The following is a 24,748-nucleotide window of genomic DNA, read 5'->3' as shown; positions in this document are numbered from 1 at the left end:
TGAGGAGATCATAAATAGCATTTGCATGTTCTGTTGTACAGTTCATTTGCTGTTATGGAGTTCTTGTTATGGATAAAAAGTGTCTTTTTTTTTGTTTCAAAATAGCTGATAACTATTCGCTAATAGCTGCTGTTGGGGGAAAACTCTGTAAAAGACCCAGGAGAAATAAAGACACAATGAGACAAAGTTACTTTCTTTATCAAACGTGTACACGGGTGAGCTGCTAAGAACAACTCACACCATGCACAGTGGCTTGGTAATTTTTATAGGCACAGAGCACAGAGACAGTGAGAACAGGATAACAAATAATAAACAGATAAAATAAAACAACTCCATATATGGTGCTAGTCTCGTCAGCAGAGAGCTAGGGAAGATAAAACAATCTAAAACAATATGTCCCAGAAACAAGATGTGTTTGCTGGGAAAGTCTAAAAAGATAATTCTAAACTAATCTAACCATAGGCAGAGGGCAGACAAAAGGCATCTTTGTACATTTAAAAGAAGGTAAAGAAACATAGAATCATTTTTCCTGTAACATTCCCTCCTGTTTTAACTTATTTTAAATGTATACAACAATTTTCTGTGAAGGTTATTTATTAAGTATCTTAAGCAATTTTTTAATTTTCAAAATGTCAGCATAGCAGAAATGGAAATCATTTGGTCTAAAGAATAAAACAAAAGAAAATAATAAAAAGAAAAACATAGTAAATGAAAATCATAGTAAATGAAATAACAAGTGGAATAAACAAGAAAAAATAATAAAACTAAAACTACAAAAAATAAAGGATAAAAACCTTATATTTTAAAACGAAAACTACAAAAAATAAAAGGATGAAAACTAAAATGAAAACTTTGTATTTAAAAATGATGAAAACCTAATATGTAAAATGAAAACTTCAAAAAATACAAGGATGAAAACTTCAAAAAATAAAAGGATGAAAACCTGCATAACCTACTAATGTTTTAATCAGTGCGTGATCACTTGACAAGTCATTTTTAATCACCACGTCATTCATTAGCAGTTATTACAAGTTCTCCTCTAACAGAATTGCAACGGGATGCTGTTCTTCTTGAGGCATGGCAACATAAGCAGTCATTGTAGTTGTTATCATCTTTGAAATCATTACTCTTAGACATGGCGGTGTAGCTGCTCCAGATGTGTGGTCAGTGACATATTTCTGCAGAATGGTCAAATTCTGCAAAGCTTCATAAATGTCTCCGCTTACAAACTCCTCCTTGTGATGCTGTTAGCAGGTCTAGAGTCAGTCTGTTCTGCAGCACCATCGTTCTGATGGCCTGCTGTTCTCCTGCTAAGGCGGTTCCCAGGGTCTTAGTCAAGTTGATGTGTCGTAGCAGAGCATATCGGTTGATTTCCACGTGATCCCGCACCTCGGCAACTCCAATGCCGGGGATCAAGCTCTGTAAGAATTTCACTCCTCCTCAGATGCGAAACTCTGGTTCCTTTACTGCTTGGTGCCGTCCGTGCACATCCTGTCTGGTAATGAGTCTTTGTTTGTAGTATCATTCGGTAGCTGTAGTTGGAGCGACAGTTGAGGCTCATCAGTGTCGCGTTACTGGCACAGGTTTCGTTGAGTGAACAGTCCATACACTTCCTCTCGTTCCTTGGTGGGCAGAAAGTGTATATGTATTTGCATAGCAGTCAGTTTTATTATTCCAGTAAGCTGTAGTGTTCATAAACTGCCACCAGAAATTAGTGGCATAGCCATGGGGAAACTTGATGTACTTTCCTTTGTCATACAGTGTCTGCCTTTTCTCCATGTAGCGTGACTTATTGTCCCTCACAGAAGCAAAGATGAGGAGCCCGGCCATGGTCAGGGCCGCTGCAGTTATTAAGAGCCACCACCTCATGACGACGGGACACACCCTCCTGTCGCGAGTAGACCCCCCGGCCAGGAAAGCTGACCCCTCCACCGGGCGAGATCACAACAAGTGGGCAAGCCTGCCGTCAGCTGTGTTTAGATGGCTTCACTGACTCGCCTGCAGTGACTCTGATGGATCCAGGATGGTCGTTCCGCAATTTTGCAAGCTCCAGTTTTTCCTTTGGAGCACTTTGATCAGAACCCAGTCACCGGGCTGTGATCTGCAAGACACTTGATAGACATCATTACATTCTTCGTCATTTACAATCATCTCTTTATTTTCCTACAACTTAGACATACATTTTGCTACTGAAATTGTATCTGCCTTTTTCACTGGGTAGATTTCTGGCCACTTTGAGAATACATCTATAACCACTAGGGTGTATTTTTACCCTTGGCATTCATTTAGCTCAATAAAGTCCATATGGATTGTGTGGTCTCAGGTTTCCCTGAGCATTATATTTTTGACACGTCATGCACGTTCTGACAAATTGTTTTGCTGAGGTTTCAAAACGGTTCTAGCAGGCGTTGTCTCTATGTTATCTGCTGTTGCTGCGTGGCTGTCTGCAGCCTTGGTGTTTGTGACTTTGCTCGCCTCTCTGTTCCTGATAGCCACCTGCGAATTAGTGTTTTAGTCTGTTGTCAACACGTCAGCCTTATTTCTAAGTTACAGAATGCTTCTTCTCCTTTTTTTTTTTTTTTTGGTTTGGGAGAATAGATGCAACTCTACATTTTCACTTAAGGCATTTTTAGATAATTTCTAGTTCTTCAAACAAGTCATGGATCTCACACATTTCAAACTTTCAAGTTAGGGTTGTTTCCCATTTATACAAATATATATATATTTAACTTTGCATTGCTCACAGCTCATAGCTCACAGCTCTAAACCTAGGCATTTTTCAATCATATGCCTAATCACTATGTGTCACTGTGATTCTCAAGTATTGTCACAAGTTCGTTTAAATTCGTTTCCAAAACCAACAAAATAATCAAACAAAAACAAAAAACATAAACGTGTCAGGACACAAAAGAAAAAGAATAATGCTGCCACCCGTACAAGGCAGAAGTCTGCATATGTTGGCTTGTAATAGCATGCAGCTTGTAACATGGTAGACTAATGTGCCTGTGTTAATTCAGCTCCATATTATTGTGTGAAGTTGCACTGGGTTGGGAGTGGTTTTGTGGTTGTCACATTTTTGGTGAGCCAATGGCTGGAATGGGGTTGGACTAATTAGAGGCAGGTGTACTTGATTGCACTGATACACTGGTCTACATCTAGCCCACACTACAAACACTGCTGTGTTGTTTTGTCTCTCTGTGCAGTCCAGGGCCTATTATATGCCACAGCCTAAAGGCAGCAGAGTTCCAGAGGCTTGAGTGACCACTGACTATATGCTTGCAGGGTGGTGGGTCTCCAAGGACAACTTCTAACCCTGTTAAAGGCAACATGTGGGGTGCAACTTGGCCGTGTGGCATAGCTGGCTCTGGCCTTGGGACTGTGTGTTTTTATACAATTCATAAGTGGGACACTGGACTGTTTTATCTTTTATCTCTTGATATATTTTTCGTCAATAAATTATCTTTTAGAATTTTATTGACTGTCATCTTTTTGCCCATGACTGAAACAGTTGGTCAGACCTAGAGTCTTTCTTTGGGCAGAATAGCAGCTTCTGCTCTAAAAGAAACAAATAAATAAAAAGAAAAGAAAATGTGGAACATGCTCATCAGCGTAGCAGTGTCTACATATTTAATTCAGCTTCTCAATCCTGTAGTTTTAGCTGTTGTCTACAGGGTTTTGCTTATTGGTTGTTATTATAGGTGTGCTCTATATCTCAGCAATGTGTCATTCTAGAATGATAAGTTTCAAGCTGGTCAAGTGCCTCTATGCACTTCATTAGTTTAGTTATTCTCTGTATTGTCTTCATCTCACATGTCATTACACTGAGTTTCAGCAAACCTTAAGCTTGATGCAGACTACTGCTTAACAATTATCCACCTCACATCATAACCGATTAAGGTGCCTCTTCATATTAATATTATGTCATTGTTAATATTATCCTCTTTGTCTTATATAACAGCAATAGCATATTATAATATTTTATCAGTGTGTACCATTATACTACTACTGAGCCAATTTGTTAGTTAGGATCATCTTATTCAGCAAACAGATAATTTAGAATTCATCCAATCTGCGGTCACATTTGTTCTCTCTGTTGCATGGCGGACCAGGCAGTTCTATTATAATATATTATTTATATTTTATTTTGTATCCATCAAGGGCTTCAGATGACCTGCAGAATCATCCTTTTCCCAGGGTGGAGACAGTTACCTTTTCACACACTGTCCTTGGCTGAACAGTGACACAGCCTTAATATACCTTATTTATCTTATTAAAATATTTTCGTGTGAATTATTTGCTTTATATTCATTTTATACATGCTGGGCATGGTCATCATGCCAACTGTGTTTCATTGATAATATCACTTTACAGGTTGTTATCCTTGCTATTATTAATTTCAAATACTCTAAAGATAATTTCTACTGTAACTTTCCCTTTGTTTATCTTTATTTCGTACTTTTTATATTTATATCTACTCAGTGGGGTCTGTTTTCAACCCTTTTAAACTAACTCAAACTACTTTGATCTCTAGTTTTCACTTAATAAGGGATTATTATGTTCTTCCTGATATGGGTGGTGCTGCAGATGCGGCTGCAGGAATGAGTGATGGTTTACTAAAAGGATTGTGGGCACTGCACAGTGTCTCGTCTTCTGGTTTTACTAAACTGGCAGTTGGATTCTGTTCTTCTGACTGTTTATATTTTGTTTTCTTAAATCTCTCAGTTTACAGACACTGTTTTTGTCCGGCGTCTGGACTTTTCTTTTCTCACCACTGCTCGTCAGCAGGAATGAGTTTTAATTTCACTTGCTTGATTACCCATCTTATTTATGTATTTACTTATTTTTGTTTATTAAGTAATGTATACACGATACAGCTGCTATCACCTTCGCTGGTATTAGAGACGAGAGTGAATGCTCACACGCCCTTCTACTTTCGGACTATTTCCAAAAGCGGTGTGAACTTTACGAGACGGAACTCGACCGTTCTCTCAACTCACCAGCACGTCAGTGAATAGCAGTAAAAGAAAAACACAGTAGGAGCAGCTCAGTCTCTTATTGGACCGTGAAAATTCAGCTTGCTCCGTTAATTAAAACAATACACACACACACATTCACACTTATTCGCGCGATCGGAACCCTTATAATAAAGGGGAGCTGCCAGTCTTTCTGTAGACGAGCTACTTATTCCCTTGACCCAGCTGGGGGAGCTACCCAGAGCTCCAAACCTAACCCACAAGAGTGGGGAGCTTCCAGTCGACGAGCTCCAAGCTACCAGCCGACGAGCTACTTTAAACCCACAGAAGTGGGGAGCTTCCAGTCGCGACGAGCTACTTTCGCTATTTTAAATTCCCTGAATTTAAAATACGTTTTTACGCAAGATTGTGTCAGTGTGTCTGTATCTACCTGGTCAGTGTCGCCGGGTCTGGTCCACCTCGATCGGGCCCCACCACCGTGGGTCGCTTTCTAAGAACGTTGGCCAAGACTCGAATTTAACGCCCTTGGTCTTTGACCACACACCTGGTGTGTGGGCTGTCGACAGACGAACAACGTGGACTGGTCACGGAGATGGGACACGATGGAGGCGCTCCGGCTCCGAAGGACCAAGAAATGTTGGGGGAAAACTCTGTAAAAGACCCAGGAGAAATAAAGACACAATGAGACAAAGTTACTTTCTTTATCAAACGTGTACACGGGTGAGCTGCTAAGAACAACTCACACCATGCACAGTGGCTTGGTAATTTTTATAGGCACAGAGCACAGAGACAGTGAGAACAGGATAACAAATAATAAACAGATAAAATAAAACAACTCCATATATGGTGCTAGTCTCGTCAGCAGAGAGCTAGGGAAGATAAAACAATCTAAAACAATATGTCCCAGAAACAAGATGTGTTTGCTGGGAAAGTCTAAAAAGATAATTCTAAACTAATCTAACCATAGGCAGAGGGCAGACAAAAGGCATCTTTGTACATTTAAAAGAAGGTAAAGAAACATAGAATCATTTTTCCTGTAACAGCTGCCAACATCTGCGAACAAATATAATTCTATAAAGTTGTTCTATATAGTGTATAACTGTTAATATAGAGCGTTATTAAATTTATTGCTAATGCAATCATGTGGCACACTGACTTCTGAGGAAATTTTAAATGGCACTCGTCATCAGAAAGGTTGCCTACCCCTGCCTTAGACAGTTCAGGTTGTATTGAAGAACAAAGCTGGTCATACCGAATCTTGAACTTGAAGCTTGTTAGAATTGTAAAGACACTGTTTTTGCCGAATATACTTCATGATATTTGGCAATCGTCTAAAGGTGTTGTGTGTCGGCTGTGTGCGGACAGGAATAGGACCCAAGGTGCAGACTCCAGAGACAAACTTAAACCAAAACAGCTTTAATGCTGAACTCAAACATAACATAACTGGAAAAAAATCAAAATAAACTAACACCGGTGGATTGACAAAACACACAGCAAAATAAACGGTAGATCGCGACACAGACACAGAGAAACACAGAGCTAAAATACACAGAAGGAGCAATCAGGGAGTGGGTAACAGGAGGGAAACACAGCTGGGGCAAATCAGGCCTGACGAGACAAAGGAGAAGCAAAACCAAACACATTAACATGAGACAAGGACTTTCAAAGTAAAACAGGAAACATAACACAGACTCACAGGCAAGCACTATAACAAAGGGAACAGAGACGTGGGACCAGGGCAGACACAGACACTGACTGGACGTGGGAATACAGCAGACAGGGGAGACAGCAACAAAGGAACACAGACAGAAAACCAAAACACTAAAACTCTAACCAAACCCCACCCAGAGGACCTTAACTAAGAAAAACCCGTAAAGCAAAGCTAGAATATAATGAAATAACAAAATCAAAGAACCAAAAACACAAAACACTGGGTCAACAACCCAGGGACCCTAACAAAAGGAGGATGAAGTCATTATGTCCATTGATGGAGAATTGATTGAAAGAGTTACTGAATTTCGTTTTTTGGGTGTAATAGTAGATGAAAATTTGACGTGGAAATCTCATATTGAGTATATTAGAAAGAAGATGGTTAAAAGCATTTATATTTTGGGAAATGTAAGAGATTTATTAGATTATAAAACAATGCACATTTTATATTTTTCATTGTTTTTCTCATATTTTAGTTACTGTGTTGAAGTTTGGGGGAATACATATGAGAATACTATAAAACCTCTAAACGTATTACAGAAGAAAGTGATACGAATGATTCATAACGTTAGAGAACATACAAATAAATTATTTATAAAATCAAAATTATTAAAATTAGGAAATTTAGTGAAATTACGCACACTATTAATTATGTTTAAGGCTAAAAATAATATTTTGCCCTTTAAGTTACAAAGAGTATTTTTAATGTGTTCAGGGGGAGAAGACAGCAGAAGGAAATTTTATTTTAAGCATCAGCTAGCTAGGACTACACAAAGATTAATGAGTCCAACGGTTAGGGTTATACGACTGTGGAACTCTCTTCATTATAATTTAAAGAATTGTATAAGTTTACATTGTTTAAAAAAGTGTTACATGCTTAAAACGATAACTCAATATGAAGAATGCGAATGAAATTGGAGTTCATTGAAAATGGATCCATTATAATTTTTTGTTTTATTTATTTTAATTTTATTTTCTCCTTGTTACTATGTGGAGTGGTATATTCTGATTGTAAATTTGTTGTTTGGTTTGGGTTAGGACCGGAGATAAATGTTAATATTAGTTTTTTCCCTGATTTTTGGTGCCCACTTGTAATATAAGTTGGAATGTAGATAGGGGGCAGGGTTTAATAAGAATATTTTCTTGTTCCTGCTCCTTTTCACACATGGTTGTAGGGCTTTATTGATAGAAAGTGTGGTTGGTTTGTTTGATCTGTTGTACCAAGTGTGAAATAAATAAATAAATGAAATGAAATGAAATGCCCACTTATACTGGCACAATCTCCCATTTACCTAGAAAAATATAAAAACAAAAGCATGTCATTTTCTCATACAGTAACATACACTCAACAAAAATATAAACGCAACACCTTTGTTACTGCTCCCATTCCCCATGGGATGGACGTAGAGACCTAAAATTCATTCCAGATACACAATATAACCATCCCTCCCAAACAGTGGTCACAAATCAGTCCAAATGGTAGTGGGCACATCTGCTATATTGAGATAATCCATCCCACCTCACAGGTGTGCCACATCAGGATGCTGATCTGACATCATGAGTAGTGCACAGGTGTACCTCAGACTGCCCACAACAAAAGGCCACCCTGGAATGTGCAGTTTTTTGCGCTATTGGGGGTCTGGGGACCCAGAACCGGTCAGTATCTGGTGTGACCACCATTTGCCTCATGCAGTGCAACACATCGTCGCATGGAGTCTATCAGATTGTCAATTGTGGCCTGTGGAATGTTGGTCCACTCCACTTCAATGGCTGTGCGAGGTTGTTGGATATTCGTGGGAACTGGTACACGCTGTCGTATACGCCGGTCAAGCACATCCCGAACATGCTCAATGGGTGACATGTCCGGTGAGTATGCTGGCCATGCAAGAACTGGGACATTCTCAGTTGCCATCTGCCCTGAACAATGTGAACCATGATTCATCCGTGAAGCGCACACCTCTCCAACGTGCCAGACGCCATCGAATGTGAGCATTTGCCCACACAAGTCTGTTATGGCGACGAGCTGGAGTCAGGTCAAGACCCCGATGAGGACGACGGGCATGCAGTTGAGCGTCCCTGAGACGGTTTCTGACAGTTTGTGCAGAAATTGTTTGGTTGTGCAAACCAATTGTTCCAGCAGCTGTCTGGGTGGCTGGTCTCAGACGATCTTGGAGGTGAACCTGCTGGATGTGGAGGTCCTGGGCTGGTGTGGTTACACGAGGTCTGCGGTTGTGAGGCCGGTTGGATGTGCTGCCATATTCTCTGAAACGCCTGTGGAGACGGCTTATGGTTGAGAAATGAACATTCAATGCACGGGCGACAGATCTGGTTGACATTCCTGCTGTCAGCATGCCAATTGCACGCTCCCTCATTGCTTGTGGCATCTGTGGCATTTTGTTGTGAGACAAAACTGCACATTCCAGGGTGGCCTTTTGTTGTGGGCAGTCTGAGGTACACCTGTGCACTACTCATGATGTCAGATCAGCATCCTGATGTGGCACACCTGTGAGGTGGGATGGATTATCTCAATATGGCAGATGTGCCCACTACCACACATTTGGACTGATTTGTGACCACTGTTTGGGAGGGATAGTTATATTGTGTATCTGGAATGAATTTTAGGTCTCTACGTCCATCCCATGGGGAATGGGAGCAGTAACAAAGGTGTTGCGTTTATATTTTTGTTGAGTGTAGTTTCTCTGTCACTGCTTATGGGTTTGGTTCAGATATCATGTTCTCTTCCATTTTAAATTTCAATATTACATTTTGATGACGCCATCTGAGCAATAGTAAAGACGTACCTGAAGCTACTGATGATGAGAAATGACTTCTGGTGCTTGTCATAAAACAAAGCATTTGAAAGCTTTAATCACAGCATGGGTGACTGCAAGGGTTCAGATGAAGGATGCTCTAACAAATGAAAAATAGAAAACATTCTGGGTACATGACTGTGATTAGTGATTCTATGCTACACAGCATAGATGTTTTCTATCTTGACTCCTCATTGCTTTTACATTCTTAAACATTAAAATAAATGAAAAAATTTGGATATAGATACATCAGAAAATGGAAGCAAGTTGACAGACAGCTGATTTATTCACTGCTCTTTTTTGTGCACTATAACATGTAACTTACATCCACAAAAAATTACATATGCACGATATATTATGATGTAATCATGTTGTCTAGCAGCCATCTAACAACAGACTCAAACCACAGGCAAAATAATACCGCAGTATGGGCGTGCACTAGCAAAATAATTGTACAGGATGTAATAAACCCAAATATGAACTACAATACTGAATTGCTGTTTAAATCATTGCATTAATATGAGTTACTTCTGATAACTGAAAAGAAAAAACATGTTGATAATACATTTGCTTTACTTTGATTCATAAATAAAGTCTTGTATTACAAGATTTCATTTTTCTTTACCCCTATTTAGCATCCCCTCTTTTTTCAACAACAGTCTGTAAACACCTGGGATCTGAGGAGGCCAGCTGCTGCACTTTTGGGAGAAGAACTGTTCTCAGATATAGGAGTCTAGCTGCTTAATATTCCTGGGCCTTCTTTATTGCATTTTCCATTTAATTATGTGCCAAATGTTTTCAGCTAGTGAAAGATTTGAACTGCAGGCAGACTAGTTCAGTTCCCAGTCTCTTCTACTATGAATCCATTCTGTTTTAATAGATGCAGTATGCATTTATCAGTGTCTTCAGGAAGATACTGATAAACTAAAAGACCTTCCCTGAAAGCTATATGGAGCAAATGTTGCTTTAAAAATGTTTTCTCAGATGTACTATTGCCATAAAATTCAAAGTGAGCCAATATTTTTCATAGAACAGTAAAATATCTGAATTTAAGCATTTCAACAATTTAAACATTTTAAATATTTAACCCTATTTTCTGTGTTTTATTTTGAATAAAGTATTGGTTTATGAGATTTTTACATCATTGTATTTTGGCTTTTATTTACATTTTACTCAGCATCCCGGCTTTTTTGGGACTGGGGATTGTTTGTTTTTGTTAGAATAGAATAGAATAGAATAGAATAGAATAGAATTCAACTTTATTGTCATTGCACATGCACAGGTACAGGGCAACGAAATGCAGTTTGCATCCATCCAGAAGTGCTTTAGTGATATAGATATATTACAATATATATTAGCAATAATATAGATATGTGAGTATATTACAGAAATGGGTCTATTATGGTATGTTATAATGTACACGGTATGAAGTATGTTGTGAATATTCTATAACTATAAGTATGTACAGGCTGTAGTGAGTACAAGCTATGTACAGGCTATGAACAGGATATAAATATGAAAAACTATACAGAATATGAAATAAATAAATAAATAAATAAGGTAGGTATAGGTATATTGTGCATAGTGTGACATACTTTTTAGGGATATAGTGATGGTTCATGCAGACTAAAGCACACATGAAATGAACAAAAGTAAACAAACAACACCATTGTTGATGTCACAAACAAACGGTTAACGATGACCTTTGAAACCTTTTTAGGGGAAGGTGGAGAAAGGCAGTAAACGCACAACTTCTGCGAACCAGTGTCACTGCTCACCTCCTTTACACACATCACATAATGGCCGTAAACAATGTGTCAGATCAGTGCAGAACATCTGAACAAAGCTGGTTGAGAGCAGAAACAATGCATGTAATGGAGGCCAGCCATTCTTAACCTCAGCTACCCATTACACTCACTGAGCTATTTCTGTAGCTGTAGGTATGGGGACAAACACATACACACAAAAACAGAACTTAAAACAGATATGACTGGATTAACGGGGGGATAATGGCAGGTGTTGATGGGCTGGTTCCATTATTTCTTCCATCAACGGCTGCTTGGTGTTTGTATAACAGTCACAGTAATAGCAGGTGTTTTTACTTAAACCAGAGGCCTTTGGGGTACAGTTTAGTCGGCTAAGATAAAATCCTGATGTGTTTGTGATACTCATTAAAATAACAACAAAAAGCAAAAAACAATTGTGGTTATTAGGTGCAGAATATCACTTTACAAGCTTTGAAAAACAAACAGCGTTTGTTAAAAAATTCTACAAATGGCAGATGCTTCATATTTCAGTTTTCCGACACAGTTTTCCTCAAACTTTTGCAAAACATGCTGCAGTGATTGATTCTTGAATAAATTCTAATGAGCATAATGATCAGATTAAAAAAAAATATTACGTACATAATATCATGAAAATAGTATTTCCCCCCTCAATGATTTCTTTTCTTTTATGGGTTATTTGTCACATTTAATGTTTAAAATCATTTCATTTATTAAGAAATTAGAAAGGGGGCAAACACGTTCTCTGGCACCTTTCAAAACAAAGAATCATTTTTTACATTATCTACATTTCTCATCTCCACGTTATTTCAACTATTGTGTAAGACTGAAAAAAATTACATTAGAGGAGCAGGAAAATATTTTGTTTTCAGATTTATGCCTGAAGATGTTCGAAGCTAATGGCATCAAGTGATGATCAGAGAATCTTAAACTTCACAGAAATACACCCCCCCCCCCCCCCCCCCCCAAACCCCCACAAAAACAAACAAACAAAAAAACAAAACAAAAAAGACAAAAAAAAAACAAACAAAGACTGCAACAACAGCTTTACTTTAGGGGTGCAACATTAAAACTGAAACCGTAGTCATTCTTTACTTCATTTTTGTCTTATTGATCAGACTTTGATGGGAATAACCAAATTATTTCTCAAAGAATTTTGATTCAAAAGATCTTGGTGAGCATTTTGCTTAGAAATACAACCTTTTTTGTGAACCCACATCTATTCAGTGATAGACACACTGTAAAAAGCTCTGATAATGAAGTAAATAATAATGAAATTGTTTGACTTTGATAGAAAATGTTTTGTTCTGTTACGGTAAGAAGCTGATTCCAGCTAACGGCTGAAGGCATGTGCAAACGTTTTATTCTTCACAGTTTCTTTTCTCGTCAGACACAAGAAATGTTATTTTCTTCACGTAGGCAGAAAACTGCATTCAGAAAGTCTCTTTGTGAGACATTTAGCAATCTTGTACAATCTTACATGTACAATACACATGTAAGTATTTGAATTTAAAACATAATCTCACTTCATTCTCCGTGAGGCTAAATTTGGTTTACCATGGTAATATCACAGAGGTTCAAAGATACCACACATGCATAAAATGCTTGATGTAACTATCTAGCAAAACAGTTGAAATTTTATTAAATCTGAACATGCATCTTAACAATGTCACTTTCAGGCCTGACATAAAAGGAATACAGCACTAACGCAGTACTTCTTCATAGCCACATGTTGAGGGCAGACTGGAATCTACACTGACTCTCTGTCGCCTCTTGAAGTACAAACAAGACAGGACTGAGTGAACTAGTTTGCATGCACACTTTTAAGTTCTCACTCCAGGTGAAGAGGAAGATGTCTGTGACTTAATGTCAAATCTGCCCTTTACCTCTAATAAACTAGAAGTGCTCTCGCTCTGTGTGTGTGTGTGTGTGTCTGTGTGTACGTTATTTGCTTTTCTTGATGACCTTTCATTGAATCTGTGTTGACATTAAATACTGTTAAAGTTAAACAATCAGTCATGACTGTTATTACTTTTTCTGACACTGATGTATAGAAGTATTTTTCGATATTACTCTAACAGAGATATTAGTATAGCGCTAGATAAGAGTAGGTAAGAGTTTCTATGATATAAAATGAATGTGTTCACTTTTATGACACGTTAATTTTTTCACAGTCTGTTTCAAATAGGTCATCTGACAAATAGGCTCTGTTATTATTACCTATGACATATAACAGCTGTATTGTGGAAATTAGATCGAATGATAAATGTAAGGATGAAATATTTAAACACTAGTTAAAGATATTATTTGTTATATTGATCAAGCATCGATCTATCCAGTTTCTTAACTGCTTTTCTAATTTAGGGAGAGGACTGGAGCCTATTCCAGTTGTCATGGGATAAAGGGGGAGTACAGCTTAGAGTGCCACCAGTCTAGCACAGGGCTAAATATCATCAGAATGATTGACACATGAATCAACCTAATAACTGCCTAATCAAATGAATTCATTAATTAATGGTTGAAAAAATATTCCCAGACTACTTTCAAAATTGAGCCACATAGTGTGAGGGGTGGGGTTAACATTTCCTTAACTGTGCTGGTTATTCCAAACAGGATGTTACCTATGATCTGTGTGATCTGTCTGAGTGGGAAGACTTAAATATTAAATATAGGTCATTCAAATGTACCTGGCTGATCATTTCTACCTTTCAATATTTTGGACTTCATGAAAAAAAAACAATACTTATTACCTGGTATAAAAAAGTTTTGTGAATTTTTTATTTATTCACAAACCTGGTAATTTGATCTTGCATGGCATTTAACTATCTTCTCACCTGCAAAACTACTGCAGAGACCGTTTTATATTATTATTATTACTATCATTAAAATGTTAAAAGTTGCACTTTTAAAGTTACTGTTAATCTTTCACTGGCGGACTGACTTTGTACATGGTGTAACAGGTTTAAATAGATGCTATCATGAGTATGTTTGTATTGTTAAAATAGAAACCTCATGAACAAACAAGAACAATCATGCTCAAGTACACTCTTCCAATGCAAATATAAAGAGAAACCCAGTTCTGAACATACATGCACGCATAATGAAGGTTGTTATGCAGCACTGACGCAGTGATGGAACTTGGATGACGGATGTTGAAGCGGATCTTCCACCTCCAGTTTGCGATACTACTGTTCATAGAGTGAATGTACATAGAGCAACAGAAGCTCCGCACCGTGTGAACTACAGTGACCGCACAGGTTAAAGACAAGCTGCAGAGAAAAGCATGCAGGATCACAATGTATGTACACTGTTTAACTAACAGCACCATGTAAGGGACAGTCGAAAGTGAGTACCACAACAAATGCTGAGCTGAGCTTCCTTTAAAACTGCTTTGAAATTGAGTTTAAAGTGAGCTCCCTTTATATGATTTTTGGCAGACCAGATTAGAAATTGAAGCCCTTCGGGGTTTTGGGAAAGATACTCACTTTCAGCAGGTTGAAGTGAGTGAGTCGACCTTTTAAATAAACCAGGACTAAAGGTACCAAGGTATTAGCTATTTTTGAGGGGGGAAAATTTTGCTTTTGTGATGACTGAAGTTTAAAAATAATAACCCAAAAGAATTAATAATTAATAGCTCAAGTTTATTTCTGTCTATGTGTAATGATAATGCAGTTTGTTTAATTTAAATCAATTTTATATATTTAAATATATAGCTATATATACAGTTATATACAGCTCCAAGTTGCAGTAGCGGTTACCTCAATGTGCTTTACATTGTAAGGTAAAGATCCTACAATAATAGAGTAATCCCCTTTGATTAAACACTTCGGGAGCTTAGGAAGAAACCCCGGCAGAACCAGGCTCAGGCAGGGGCAGCCATCTCCCACGACCAGTTGAGATGATAAAGATGCACATATTACTTTGCAATTGGTACTAGAATACCTGTTGCTATATTTTGCTAAAAATGTATTTTTGCTAGAATCCATGCACCCAACTAAGCCCTGCTGATCTGTCTGTTACTTTTGTTTTATATGCATAAATTATGTTAGTCACATTTTGTGGATAAGCCTTCCGATCCCACAATTGTGGGTATCTGTATGAAGTTCTATGGATGAAAAATGTTGTGATATTTTGATACCACGGTTAGCATTTACAGGATATTGTTTTATACAGGAGAACTGTTACTCAATAAGGCCCATCTACTAGTTGTTTTTCTCTTTCTCTCTGACCCAAGAATTAATGTGTAGGACTCACAGGCTGGTACCCCAAGGTCGAAAATACCACAGAGACGAGACCACTTCCTTACTCCCATCCTCCCTTTTGCTTTATCTCTTAGAAAAAGGCTCGTTAAAGGCCAGGTGGTTTGTTTCAGAATTCACTAATGAAAGAACTCTGTATTCTATGTCTAGGAGTGTATTTTGCTGGGATGATCATAAATTGTAGCTGAACTGATAAACTACACACAGGATACTTCTTTGCTCACAAGGCAGGAAGACGTTTCCTTATTTGGTCTGTACCGGTTTGAACTGAGAACTTGCTGACACACGAACCTTTTTTTTTCTCTATATAAGCTGTTATGTACTAAATAAACCTTTGAGTCGATTTGGGAAGACAACCTGAAGCAGTCTGTGTTTCCTTGTTCTCCCAAGCTGCTCCCGACGTCGTAACTAACCCAGCTGAATGGCATACCTGAGTGTTACTTTAAATAATTAGGAATCTTAGAAGGAAAGGACAGAACTCTGCTTATCGCTCGTGCCTTGGAGGGAAAACCGGGATGGACATTTTTTCCTTCAAAAAATCCTACAAACACTGGTAAAAACACAACTTAAGCTACTATAGAAGTTTCTCAAATGTAGATTAAATCCATTAATCTCACTAATAAAACTTTACAAGCAGGGCTCTCTTCACTGGTGTGATTGCAGGAGGCAGGGTGGAGGGGTGTAATGTAATTCATCTTATTACTTCAAAGAAGAATTACTATCATCTATTGCTCATAATGGTCTAATGATAAAGTTTTAGTACTGTTTACTCTTCAATATAAATAATTAATCATTGTAATTCTAATGATTGATTATTATTTCAGTGTTTTTGTGCACCTTCTGGCACTTAGTGCCCTGAAGACGGTGCGTAATGTGTATGTAGTGCTGGGTATGTTGTTGAATGTGAGTACGCCTTTACAATTAGTGCCAAAAAAGGACTCTACTACAGTTACCTACAGTCATATGAAAAAGAAGGTACACCCTATTTGATTTCAAGGTTTTAGGTGAGAGCAGCTTCAAACTGCTCTCGTGTATCTTGCCGGCTTCTAAAGTTTTTTCTGGATTCACTAAATCTTGAGTAGTTTTGAAATTGTAATTTCTGCTTGGCACTCTTTTCAACTTTAACGGTGCAATCATTGCTGACCAACACACCCTGAAGCTTCCTTACTTGGTTCAATTCCTTACAAGGCTAGCCTGGCTTGCCTTGTTTTTTAGCCTGTCTGTTTGCAGCCCTCAGTCCATGGCTGTCTGTGCTCAACCAGCATACTCACAGTTACAAGAGGATATCCAGTGACTGAAGCTCTACCTTAGGAAGAAGAATGAGCTTATAATACAGTTTGCATCTGTGACCACCACACAAGTGTAGCACCTGGCTTCTTTACACGTTACCTGCTGTGGCAACATTGGCAGCTGCTCCACCACTCAGTGCTCGGTCCCAGCAGCTTGCTGTGATTCCCCACTCCCCTGGTCTGGTTCAATAACCTCTGGAGGAGAGCTCGTCATCTCAGCTGATCTCCTGGGTCTGGCTGATGAGATGTGGCCCATCCTCATGGTGAAGCCAAAGTCCAAAGTCTGCTCCACGTCCTGTACCTCAGAGCCGTAGGCCCTGGAAAGGGCAGCAAGGGTCGTACTAGACACCCACTCCGTCTACACCCAGAGGCTAAACAGCTGATGAACACATTTTTAAAACTGAAAAATGTGAACACACCATGATCTCCCGTGCAGGACCACCTGAGTGACCACTTAAGTTCTAATGGACTATCTGCTCCACAGTGGGATGATGCTTCTGCCTCCATGGCTGCTGGAGACACCGGTGACCATTTAAGCACTGAAGATGGGATTGCTGCCCAATCTGTAGCTTGCCTCCACCAGTGTGTGAATGTGAGAGTGAATGAATAGTGGAATTGTAAAGCGCTTTGAGGGTCTCAAAAAGCACTATATAAAATGCAATCCATTATTATTATTATTATAACAGGGATGCTGCTCCAATTTCATTCCTCAAACTGACCCTTCTTGTGATACCCCAGTCACTGTACCTATCCGGGGACCTGTGTGAAGGATATTACTATTCAGCTGTTGAAAACCCACCATAAACCCTTGGCAATAGTTATCCATGTCAGCACTAATGACTGAAAACATGGTCAGTCAGAGACCCTCAAACAAGACTATTTACCTTGTGGACAGTCTGCTGGACACCAGAAAGCAATACCACTGGTTCAGCCTTGCAGAAAACAAGACTTTCAGTTTTAAAGTTGGCCACCTCATCTTTACCAATTTCAGTGATTATAAGGCATAAACGGAAAAAATCTTATATTGTCCATATTTGTACACCCAAACTCAGTGATCTAATTACTGTGCGACAAAGCCTCTTCCTCTCGAGCCCGTCTCTCCTGCAATTATTGTGCTTTTTAACAATATAGCTTTATCTAATAAACCATTCATACTTAACAATTTTGTCACAGCTCAGAATTTTGATATTTTCTTTGTCATTCAGACTTTGCTTAAACCAGACGACTGTCGTCCTCTTCATAGAACTTTGCCCAAGTTCTTGAATTCCCCGAGGTGCTCAGGCCATGGTGGGGGAATAGCAGTGGTTTATAAGTTTTATCTAATTTGTGTCCCATTTGATGCTTGTTCTTTTGACTCCTTTGACTTAGTATCTTTCAATTATAGCATCACTGATCATATCCACCACCAAAGAAGAGAAGGCAGAAAAGCTAAATGTAGACAGAAAAAGACTAATTTATCTCCATGTTCACTCCAATATCCATATGAAGGAGTTACTAGTCATACTCAACCAACTCATAAAAGATGTGAGAACATTTTTTTTTAGAAGTTTGATTAACAATAACAAACATAGTCCGAAGTTTTTATTTGACACCATCAGCAAACTTCTTAATTCTCCTTAGTCTGATATCACTCCCATGCCTTCCAATGAGTTTGAATTTTTTTAGATTTCTTTACTGGAAAGATCAACAGTATCAGGTCACAGCTCAAGTCTGTACCTCTTCCATCAGTATCAAACAGATATTTCAGAATTCATATTAATCAAAGTATGTCCTCATCTGCACCGTTCATATATGGAGTGCCCTGGGTTAAATCCTTGGACCAGTTATGTTTTCCTTATGTATGTTACCCCTGGGCCAAAGAATTAATATCTTTTAATGGAATCTCTTATCCCTGTTATGCAGATGACAGAGTTCTATTTTCCTGTTAGCTCCAACAACCTGAGCAGCTCCTGCTTCAATGTTTTTCTGCCATTACAAATTGGATGTATTCTAATTTCCTCCATCTCCATTCCGAAAAAATCGAGGTTCTAGTGTTCAGCCCATTCAGTTTCTCTAAGGAAGTATAGCCCCTTTTCCATTGGTACCCACTCAGATCGATTCACAGTGGTCTTTAATGGTTTTCTGGCTTTTCCATTAGGTCATAGTACCTGGTACCAGGTACAAAAATAGTACCTGCTAAGCTGGGGTTCCAAAGCGATCGACCAGGTACTAAAATGTGGCATCGTCAGACTCCATGCCACTGATTGGCTAGTCATTGGTGTCACTTGATGAGTCATTAGAGCTTCTCATTCAAGAAGATCAAAGTTGCCATTTTAGAAACTGGCCATTGGGGGAAATGGCTACAAAAAACAATACTGTGGTCCCTGAGTCTGATGAAAGCCACAGACCGAGCCGCAGGTACGTCATCGCCTCGATGTCTGCCTTTGTTCTGGCGTTCGTGTCACATACTAATTATAAAGCCTCAGATGAACAAGCAAAAGTTGTGACATCTGCTTGATGACATATGATGCCACATCAGCTTTTACTCAACAGAAAAATACCTAAAATGCAGATGCAGTGTTTAAGCATACCCTTACTTGCTTCAGTACAAAGGGTGAGTCGCAGCTAGGTGCAGTTATTAAAATGCATATGATTACTTTATAAGCAGCAAATGCGGCCATCACTATAACAAGAGATGTTTTGGCAATTTGTTGGGGTGGAGCATTCAGGTGTGTGCTCACACAACGCCAAGGAGCAAAGTCATCAGCAATGATCTTAGCGAAGCCATTTCAAAACAATATTGAATGATGTTCATCATTCTACAATGTAAAAGAGTGGAAAAATTTCAAAAACATTCTGGTGGAAAAGTTGATGTTAAATGTCAAATTTCATGACACTACAGTTAGAATAAGACTTAAACGTGGCTTGTTTGCAATGGTTGCCATGAAAAAGCCTTGTCTTCCTTAAAAGGAATGTAATTGATTACTTCAAACTATTTCTGCTAAAGCTGCTTCTGTAAGTTTTTGAATCATGGGCTGGACTTGATTTTCAGGCTCTTCTTCTGTGTTTTTGCTTTAGTTTTGTCAAATAGATAATGACAAAGTGTGATTTGTCATGTTCTGTAGTTCATCCAAGGTGGTATTTACCTAGAACTGGGTAAGGACCAGATTATTTTACTACATTCTGATATGTTTAACCGCAGAATTGAAACAGGGTTTATTTCTTTTCGCATGTGACTTTATTTGATGGTTAAATATCAGTGCATGTGTCAAACAAATGTCACAAAGTTAAAAAATTCTAATGTTTAGGTCAGTAAAGGTAAAAAAAAAACTTTGAAGCATACATCATGTGCTGTTTTGTGTTCATGTCAGTACTGATTTTTTTTTTCATTCCCATGGTTACTACACTTACACAATCACAACTTGTGCTACACAAGTGTGAGTGTCAGTAACTACACATATATCATTCTTTTTGCACCTATAGATGATTATAACACTGCTCAAACTTAAAACCACACAAATCAGGTCTCTATCCTTGCTTGTGACTACTGAAGGTGGAGACATGTCCATCTGAGACAAGGTCGTACCAGCAGCCCATAAACAGGTTTAATCAAATTCTGGTTGTGAAGGAGTGTTTAGCCTCACAAACTCCACATGATCTGTTCCCACACTGTGGCTTTCAAATGCTGGTATGAAATTCTTTATGCGAGGGAAATCTCACTGAATGGTTTTATAGTCAGTGGCAGATTAGACTGAAATGAAATGCTTTAAGTCTCATCTGAAAGGCCCTTAATTAGAGAATTTGTACTAAATATTATGCTTATTCACAAAATAACAAACTTAGCCTTTAAGAAAAGAGCTAGTTTCATGATGTCATAAAAACTGAATAGAGTAGCTGTAAGGTGGTTCGGGTTTTTTTTGTTTATTTGAGTGGAAGCGAGCCAGAGATGAATGATATCTCATAATTAAATGCAGAGTGTGTAAACATATAGTGAGTGAAAAAGGGGACTGAAGAAAAAACATTCAATGCATCATGGACATGGACAGGAATTAGTAAGAGTTTAGCAACTGTCCTGGATGCGGTTTTCCACTTTACCATTTATCTGGTCCATTTGTGCAATAAAAATAAAAGTCCATATCCATGCTCAAGACTGTGTCACTATTTTCCTCCTGGGACATGCGAACTGAAATCAGCTAAGAGTAGAGAGGGTGTCTGCCTCCCAAAACCTGAACTGGAAGCCACAGAAGAAGGACCTGAAAGCTGAATACTCTGGCTCCCTTGCTACTTTAAAATATTCTAGCAACCACAATAAAGTTTAACTTTTGCTTACCTGACTAAAGACTCCATTCCTCCACATAAAGCCTCTCCATTTCAAGTTTGAATGTACTTATTGGTTTGGGTTCACCCCGTTACAGAATTACAGATATTTTTAAGTGGGTGGAAGCAAAAGTACCTAAAGAGAAAATATAAACTCCACACAGAAAAATCCCAGAATGGATTTGAATCTAGACCATCTCTCTGTGAGCCAACAGTGCTAGCAACCACACCCACTGTAGAGCCCATATAGGCAGACAGGTAGGTGCAGGAACCAGATCAAACTCAGAAAACAGTGAGAAGATGCAGCACATGAATGAAAGAACAGTTTATTCCCCTTATTTACTGATTTTTTTGTTAGGCAAGATAAATCCATCTTAGCTGTGAGTAATTATAAATGGCTAATTACAAATGAGTTTATTGGAGTGTGGCCTTATTGTCCCAATAAACAATAATAGCATACAATTTTTTTGAATGCATCTGAAATTAAAAAAAAAAAAAAAAAGGGTTATATAGGGTCATCGGTTTAAACTCATGCAATAACATCTATTTAATAAAAAAATGTGCATGATGCTAATTATCATAAAATTAATTAATCAAGAATTGTGAATAAAAATAAAACATAAATAAAAAAGGTGAATACACTATATATTAAAATACCCATAAATCACAAACATGATGAAATTCTATGACCCTTTCCAACAAATAAGTGAGCGCATGCAGTGAACAATCCAATATTTCTACTAATATAATCTGGAAGACAGATACCCATGAAATGGGAATCCCAGTATTGTATTGTGTTTATACACTACAAACTGTGCTATCAGTTTGTAGTGAACAAACACAGAACAGAACTCTGTCTCTGTCACCACCCCATAGGAGGAAGTGCCATTGCCAAACTTTGAAGCTCAAGGGAACAGATAATGGCCAATGGACAAATGAACTGGAACAGCCATCAGTATTTATATTCCTTTCAGAAAACCTGGCTTTCAATTCCAGATTAGTTTTGATTATATATGCTGATTGACATGGATATGTCAGCAAATAGACAATATTTTTGATCCCACAAGAAGTTCTTGCTGTAGGCATGACATGCGAAGGAATTCATAAAGTCTATATATCTTCACGAGTTCATGCCTAATACAAGCATGAAAGGCAAAAAAATGTTTTTAAAATAAAAGAAAGGTTTATCAAAAATAATCTGGCATTTTGTGGTGCATTTTTTTTTTTAAATCATTTGTTTTAAAATTGAAAGACAGCACCGGAGATGTAAAAGTAGATGTGTTCTGATGACTGCTGATACAAAATCAAGGGTGAGATTGTCATATTTTTTTCCACACACACCTTTTGTAATAGGTGAAAGCTATTTATTTAAAGTTAATAAGCAATAAAACAACAGACATATCAACAACATGAGAAACATGCAACCCTTAGACAACCCTTAGTAGAGTAAAGCAATGCTAAGCTGTGCCGCTGCAGTGACATAATTTGTATTACTACAATATAGTTTCTTATTAGTATGCAAAGCTAGTTTCTTTAGACCAAATACCTCCTCTCAGTTTACATGTTCACTTTGGAAGAGAGACCTCAAAACAGATATGTACTAAGATTAACACCCTCTGTTAACAGACATTGCCAGTGGCTGAATTTAATTCTACACTCTGGGAAAAGCTTTTTTAATCCTGTTTAACTTTGTGCTAAAAGTCACCCTCTGTGAGAAGTCAATGAGCTCAGATGGGGTACACATGTGGGGAGATTTTCCTGGATAATGGTAAAAAAGAAGAACAATATGTTTACTCCTGGGGACTCTTTGGACAATTCTGTGTCAGCCAGTGAGATCAATTCTATTTACTGCAGCAAATCTCAAACAGATTTACAGCATGGTTTCCTCTATTTGTGCCCTCTTCAGCTATGGCTTTCATCCCTTACATCGAATTACTCGTTCTGCAAATAACTTACACATTAAATATCTGTTTCACAGGAACCTGTCAAAGGCTTTATGTCATGCAAACTGAATAACATGACTTTTCTTTCTTTATGATGCCAGATTATTGTATTTGGAAAGGTTGTAGCATATGCCTGGGATCTTGTTTGTGAGCCTGTTTAAACAAGCTTGTGTCACAGACCCGCTCAGCAAAGTCATAAAACGCGTTATCACAAATTAACTTCTGCTTTTTCTCTCACTTTGAAAAACAGTTTCATAACATTTAGTGGACTAGCACTCGAGGGCACTTACTCACAATTATAGTGTATTTTAAAATATTATAGCGTGCCCTTACCTTCTCATTATATTAAGTTAAGTTGACATAAAGAAAACCCCATTGCATGCATGGATGAGGCAGATAGAGTCCTGTTTATGGGCAACCACAAACTCACTGAGGAACACTGGGTTTGTGATTTCAATGTAAAAGAACAAACTAAACAAGTGAATTTGTTGTTGTTGTTAACATGTCTGCATATTTTACACTGCAAATTTTAAATGTTTTCTCTAATATGAACTTAAGAAAAATTTGGATTGAAAACATCAAATAAAAGAATTTAACAGAACTGTAAAACCCTTATATCATACCTATCCAATGATGATAACATGAAACCCCGATTTACAATAATTTAAAGTTATAGTTAAACAACTGCGGGGAATGTGTGTATTTGCTTTCTTGGAGAGTGTTAAGTGATTTTTTACAATGCAGCCCTGAGCTTGTCTTACTCGTCTCAGCTATGTGAGAATGTTAGCGTCTCACTTAGCTGGGATCAGACATTAAAACATCTTTACTCAGCCAGCTCCCTATTATCAAGTCAGGGTAATGTGTCATGTGAGAATTGCCATCCCTTGCCTATCCAAATGTAGTATTTCCAATAGTGAGGACACATCTGAAGCAGACATGTCAGAAAAAGCAACTGGAGAATGTCCTGACCTGATTGTCCAACACTGTCCTAAGCTTTACTTGTTTCCAACACACAGCAGATGTTTTAGCTTAAAAACAGTAGTTTGATTATTTAAAAAAAAAATTTAAAAAAGAAAAATGCTGAAAATTTGACTTTGCTTGACATGGAGGCAGTATTGAGACTTAATTCAAAAAGCAAAATAAAAGACATGTATAAAGAAAATCCCTTTACTTTTGGTTCGAAACAGTAGGCATCTCCCTCTTCAGCACCTCTGCAATCGCCTTAGACTGTCAGGATCCTGGGTCTCCTGACCCAGCGTGTTTAGTTCTTTGTGATTCTTGTATTTTGTACTCGTGTGATTTATTCTATGGTTTCTAGTTTTGATCCCGTGCCCTTCATGTTTCTCTGTGCCCCCTCTGTTCTGTGTACGTCTGTGTCTTTGCATGTTTGAGCTTCTTGTTTTCTGTCACTCTGTATTGTGAATCATGTTCTCATGGTTGGTCTTTTGTTACTCCCTCGAGTCTAGTTTCTTGTGTTCCAAGCTTAGTATTTCCCTCTGTGTGTTTTGGTTCTTAGAGTCCTCTGAGAACCAAAATACGCAGAGGTTTATGACATCTAAAAAACTCAGACATGGTTTATGTCTGTGTTTCTTAGTTGCTGTCTCCACCGTGTCAAGTCCGCGTCTCTGTTTTATACTTCCTGTTTTACTTTGAAGGTCCGTGTCTTATGTGAATGTGTCCTGCT

Source organism: Rhamphochromis longiceps, linkage group LG6 (genome assembly GCF_057381845.1).
Source record: "Rhamphochromis longiceps isolate RC_006_pf linkage group LG6, R_longiceps_female_GT1.1, whole genome shotgun sequence".
In the NCBI taxonomy this organism is placed as follows: Eukaryota; Metazoa; Chordata; class Actinopteri; order Cichliformes; family Cichlidae; genus Rhamphochromis; species Rhamphochromis longiceps.
The sequence above is the reverse complement of the archived record's forward strand: the minus strand, read 5'-3'. Positions refer to the sequence as shown.